This window comes from Protopterus annectens, chromosome 4.part0 (genome assembly GCF_019279795.1).
Source record: "Protopterus annectens isolate FY-2018-M chromosome 4.part0, PAN1.0, whole genome shotgun sequence".
Lineage (NCBI taxonomy): Eukaryota > Metazoa > Chordata > Ceratodontiformes > Protopteridae > Protopterus > Protopterus annectens.
Window position 1 is genome coordinate 597,014,709 of NC_056733.1, and position 6,183 is coordinate 597,020,891.

Sequence of the window (6,183 nt, forward strand, 5' to 3'; positions counted from 1 at the left end):
GAGCTTGGGGGTCTGTCCCCCTGCCAAAGAAAGATGTGTACTCACTGTATGTACATGTGTTTAAGATGGACTTCTGAAATCTCATGGATTTACACCCATTTAAATGTGACTGTTTGTTTTAAAGATTTTATGTGTTAACATCATTAAAATGTATAGCTTTTTTTTCTTACTACCACTGATTTCCAATCGTCAGTGTTTCTCACACTTCCTTTCTTGATGGGGACATCACATGGTAAACTGTACACCTGATGTGACCCTTTGCCAGGTGGATCTTATTTCTCTACATGGGAAAACCTTTACCACAGGTGCACGAGTCCTCTCTTGACCGTAGACATGAGTGGACATGTCAGAGCCGTCATACTTCCTGTGCTGTCCCATACAAGTGCTTGGTTTACATTAAGAGGTGAATGTGCAGTGGTGCTGTGAAGCAACTGGCCTCACATATCTGCTAATGTCTCCTTGTTTACTGTACAACTGACCAGCCACCTCCCATGACATAGCTAACATCACTAATGGAGTGTGTGTGTGCATTTGCCCCCCCCCCCCATACATCCTCTTCTCCTACCCCTGGAAGAGGGGATTAGGCATTTGCTCACCATTCCCCTGCACCCATCTGCACTGTTATCAGTTTGTGCAGTGCCCAGACCACTAACTAAACCCAGAAAGTCCAGGTCACTGATGGGGCTTCATCCTCCTGCAGCACTGAACTGACAAGCAAATTTGTTTAAGAATGCTTATGCTGTAATAACGTGGAAATGTTTACATTTTATATTATGATGACTTCTAGTTTCACTTGAGAAAAAATGGGAGCAGCGATGGTGAGAATGCCCTTTAATGCATGTACAGGCAATGCCAGCATGAACCACAGGACATGAATATCGTGAGTGTGGGTGAACAATAGCAGAAAAATATCTCACAGTGCAGGACCTTATTCAGAAGTCCCTCAAAGGTCTTCTAGTATGATAAGTGCATGCATGCATCGGTACCTTATTACACACCTTTCAGATTATAGTCAAGAGCTCAGCAGTTCGTCTAGTAATGTATCACTTGAAACTCTGAGTGACCACACTTGCTTTTTTCTTTCAGTAATGATGGTATAGAAGATGTAATCAGAAGCTGTGACTTCCCATTTGTTTTAGTGACCAACCTTACTGTGCTGACTTCACACGTTAGTGCCTTAATAGTTTTATGTACCATGTGACGTTACATAACATGATGCCATCAGTGCCTTAACTGTCACACAATAAATAGGTGTTAACTCTATCATTACTGTCTCGTTTCTTAAGTAATGTCACTTTCTCAATGACTGCAACCAGTTCTTGTTGCAGTCTGTATTACTTTGGTACATTTTAGTGCATCGATTTATAATTTTTTTTTTCCCCTGGCTCTGGTTCAGTGCTTTTGCCTTCCATTATTATCTGACAGTGATAGGAGCCCTACGGCAGAAGTGATCCATACATCCATTCATTTATCATCCTTTTTTCCCATTCTTGCACTTGGGGTCAGGGTGTCACATCAACAGTGACCATCATCCAAACCCAATGTTTACAGGAGCAGGTGGCCAGCCCTGTCTGGCTTATGGAATGACCCCCCCCCCGTAAAATAACGGGGAGTGTTGGTAGGATGGGAATAATAGCCTGATCACTAGGACACTAGAAAAAGAGCTTGGTGGTCTTACTTAGTAGGGTAGTATTTTACAATCTACATTAGAAATGCCACTTATTTGCTGTTCTGGAAGGTGGAAAGAATGTGGGTTGCCTGTTTTGAGGTGTTCAGTGGTTCAGTGGATAGTCTTAACTTAAACCATGCCTTGCTAACTGTGATGTGTAGTTTATTTTCTGTCTGTGTTGATTTTTATCAAGTAGATGTGTGAAGCTATCCTTTAGCTGAAGAGTAGTGCTTCTTCACACTTGGGTGGATGGTGAGGATGCTGGAACTGCTTACTTCTGTAGGTCAAGGTTGGCCTGGACAAAGTTATCTAAAGTAAATTAGTCAAAGGAGTTGGCTGTTTTATTGCTTAATCCACACAGAAAACTGTGGATCAGAGAGCAATAGTGACGTTGTGGTTACTGGTACTGCCTTAACTTGGTTCTGTAGTTCAATTCCCAGCGGGTGTGTGTCTGCATGTCCTCCCTGTGCTTGTATGTTTATTTGCTAGGGACTGTGATTTCTTCCCCATCTCAAAAGTATGCTCTTGGAGATAAACTGTTGATGCTCTAAAGTGTCCTATTCTCTACAGGTGCATTATGAAAATTAGCATGTGTGTATGTCTTGTTATGGATCAGTGTCTTTATCCAGGACTGTCTCTCTGCCTTGTGTCTGTTACTTGCTAAGGGTATAAGCTCTCTCTTGAGCCTGAATACAGTAAAGTGGGTACTGAAGAATGAAAGAGTTTCTGGAAGCTTTGGGCTCTACCTTGTGCCCATTGTTTTCAAGGTTAGCTTTCCTATGATCCTAACTACAATAAAGTTGGTATTTGCAAGTAGATAAGCATTTGGGTGACTGGGCCTTGTTAACTGTGTAAGCCACGTGCTGCACTGGTCAAATCTGAGGATTAAATAAACACTCCGAAGCCAACGTCATGCTTCTTAAGACAGAAGTGGTGAACTTCATGACACCCATGCAGATGAGCAATACAGTTACAACTGCTGAATCCCACAAAAATGCACTCTATAAGCACTTACACGAGTGCATGGATCATGCTATCCCAAACAGAACCAAGACGCTATCCTCCAAAAAAAGGAAGCCAATCTGGTGGTCCCGTGCCATAAACAAACTGTACAACAGAAGTAAGAAACTTTTGCAAAAGAGAGTAAAATCCCATGAGTGGAGGAGCTCCCTGGTTAGCCTCAGTAAGAAGCTGAGATCCCTTGTAAGATTCTCCAAAGCTAGCTACAAAAACAAAATCGCCACTAATTCTAAGGAGAACCACAAAGCATTTGATAGCTATGTCAAGAATCTTGATGGCAACACCCAGATCTGCTCTGAGTTACAGCACAACGGCACGAAAATTACAGAACCAACTGATATTGCCAACATCCTGGATAGGTTCAGTATTAACTTTACCCCCACCCCCATCCCCTAAAGGGCACATATCTATGCAGGAAGAATGCAGTGTCCCTGTAATCACAGCTATGCAGGTAAAAGCTGCACTCTCTAAAGCCAAAAACACAGCATCCATGGGATCGGACAACATACCAGGCTGTGTTTTACACGAACGTCAGAACAAACTGGCTCCATACCTAAGCACCATGTTCAATAATAACCTTGCATCAGGCTTTGTACCCACTGAATGGCGCACAGCAACAGTTATCCCACTCCACAAAGGGGGAGCCATCACTGATCCCAGGAACTATCGCCCTATTAGCCTGACAAGCCTGGTCTGCAAGACCATGGAATATATCATCATGGAACTCCTAAACAAAGACATTGGTAACCTCCAAACTCTGGATCCCACCCATTTCGGGTTTGTGAAAGGCAGATCATGCCTCCTGAAACTGATCGACTTCTTTGAGGCAGTCACCAAAGCCGTAGATGAGGGTAAGGTGGTTCACACAGCCTGTCTTGACCTCGCCAAGGCTTTTGACACCATCCCCCATTCTGGAATTGTAGCTAAACTCACTAGACTAGGTATAAATTCCTACGTCACAAGATGGGTTGCCAACTGGCTGACTGACAGAACCCACACTGTAAAAGTTGCAGACTCTAAATCTGACCTCAAACCAGTGACAAGTGGAGTACCACAAGGTTCAGTCCTGGGACCTCTCCTGTTTGGTATCTACTTCTCTGAAGTACAGGCTAACACAGAAGGCCTCTGGCTAATGAAGTTCACAGATGACTGCAAACTAGGCGCCATAGTCAAGTCCTCAAATTATGTGGACATCCTAGAGAAGGGCCTCGCTTAGATAGATGCCTGGTGTCAGAGCCATGGCCTCAAGCTCAGTGCCAAAAAGTGCAGTGTCATCCTCTTTGGTAAAAACTCTGTACCCATGAACTACCACATAGGCAACAATCTACTTAACACTGAATGTGTGATAAGAGACCTTGGGACTCAGGTGGACAGTAGTCTCTCCTCTGGTAGTCACATTGCCACAGTAGTCAGGAAGTCCTTCTACGTGGCATACCTCATCATAAAAGGGTTCTCATCCAGGAAAAAAGAGGTCATTGTTACCCTCTACTCGACACTCATTAGACCCATTATAGAGTACAATGCCCCTTTTGGAATGTACCTCACAAGACATCTGCAGCAGCTGGAAAGGCCACAGAAGTACCTCAGAAAGAGGATTACTGGCCTCAAACAAATGCCCTACACTGACCGTCTCAAAAAACTCCAGCTTTACTCCGTAGCATATCGCCTACTCCAAGGTGATTTCTGCCTAACATATAAAGCTATGTCAAACCCAGAGCTGTTGGACATGCTACACCTAAAGAAATCCCAATCCCTCCAAGCTACATGCTCTAGAGACCTAAACCTTGTCACCACAATAAACAGGACATGCTGGAGGGATAGATTCCTATCCCAGAGACTTCCCATACTGTGGAACAGGCTACCCATCTATGCCAAGCAAAGTTCTTCATTAGCACTCTTCAAGAAAAATCTTGATGAGTGGATGGGAAATAGGAAATACACCCCGAGGATCACGTGTGTGTCTGCTCGACAGTGGCACAGGAAAATAACTTTCTTGGGTGGTGTAAGCTAGGGAACCTTGTTGGCTAGGCTTACATCGGCCCTTGGGCCGATAGCCTAGTACCTACCTATGAACTGCTCGCATGTAGGTGCTGTTAGGTTTACCCATATATGGTGTGGTTTGCCTATAAAAGCTGATCCCTGGTAGCTAAGTAATCAGAATCACATTTACTGCCCATGTGTGCACACATACAAGGAATTTTAATCCAGTTTCATTGACTCTTCAAGTATGAATTACATAAATGACATACATACAACTATTAAGAACAAGACAAACATAAGTGCAACTTTTAAGAACAAGACCAAAAAGTAAATATACATATATATACAAGGTGGAAAATGCAACTCAGTGCAAGAAATACTGAAATAAATTCTGAAATAAACAAGTATGTAAACAATACTGCAGAATCCTCGAGGCTTGGGGAAAAAGAATACCCCATCCTAGTAAGCTGAGTTAACTGTTTATGAACTAGAATGCCTGTGGAAAAAAATGTTCTTGTATCTGCTTGTTTTGGCGTGCATTAATCTATAGTGCCTGGCCAATGGTAATAGTTAAAAAAAAGATGGTGGCCTGGATGTGAAGGGTCGGTGATGATTTTCCCTGCCATTTTCATGACTCTGGAATAGTACCGGTCCTGTAAGGAGGGCAAACTAGTACCAGTGATATTTTTGGCAGCCCTGACTATTTGATGTAACCTATTTTTGTCATGATTAGACAGAGATCCAAACCACACTGTTATGGATGAGCTGAGAACAGACTTAATGACTGCTGTGTAGAACTGAATCAACAGTTCCAGTGGGAGGTTGAGCTTCCTCAGCTGTCACAGAAAGTACATTCACTGTTGTGCCTTTTTTTATGATGGACCCTACATTGGTCTCCCACTTCAAGTCCCGGGAGATTATAGATCCCAAAAACTTGAAGGATTCCACAACTGACACAGCAGTATTAAATATAAAGAGGGGGGATAATATTGTAGTACCACTCCTAAAGTCCACTGTCATCATCACAGTTGGCAGTGTGTTCAGTTCTAGATTATTCTGACTACACCAAAGGGCCAGCTGCTCAACCTCCTGTCTGTATGCGGAGCAGGGTTGCCAGACGTCCCTATTTGGGCAGGACTGTCCCGAGATCAGCAGCCTGATCCCGAGTCCCGCACTGCCTGTTTAAATCCTGGGCAGCTTCCGCTTTGTTTTTTTTTTTGATTGGCCTGTATACCGGCATACGGGCCAATCAAAAATCACTAAACACGGAGCTTCTTGTGCTTAATGCAGAAGTTCCGCATTAAACACAAGAAGCTCCGTGTTTAGCGATTTTTGATTGGCCCATATGCCAGTATACGGGCCAATCAAAATATCTCAAAACAGAGCTACTTCTGTTTAATGCGGAACTGCGATGTTCCGCATTAAACAGAAGTAGCTCCGTGTTTAGCGATTTTTGATTGGCCCGTATACTGGTATACAGGCCAATCAAAACATCGCAAAACAGAGCTACTTCT

The 6,183-nt window shown here is 43.4% G+C and overlaps 1 protein-coding gene across 7 annotated transcripts in view; it reads left to right on the top strand.

Moving 5' to 3' along the window:
* The window catches only part of NCOR2 (nuclear receptor corepressor 2), a 3,277,114-nt gene that overhangs the window by 1,644,504 nt on the left and 1,626,427 nt on the right, over nt 1-6,183 (top strand). The gene's annotated exons all lie outside the window — the stretch shown is intronic.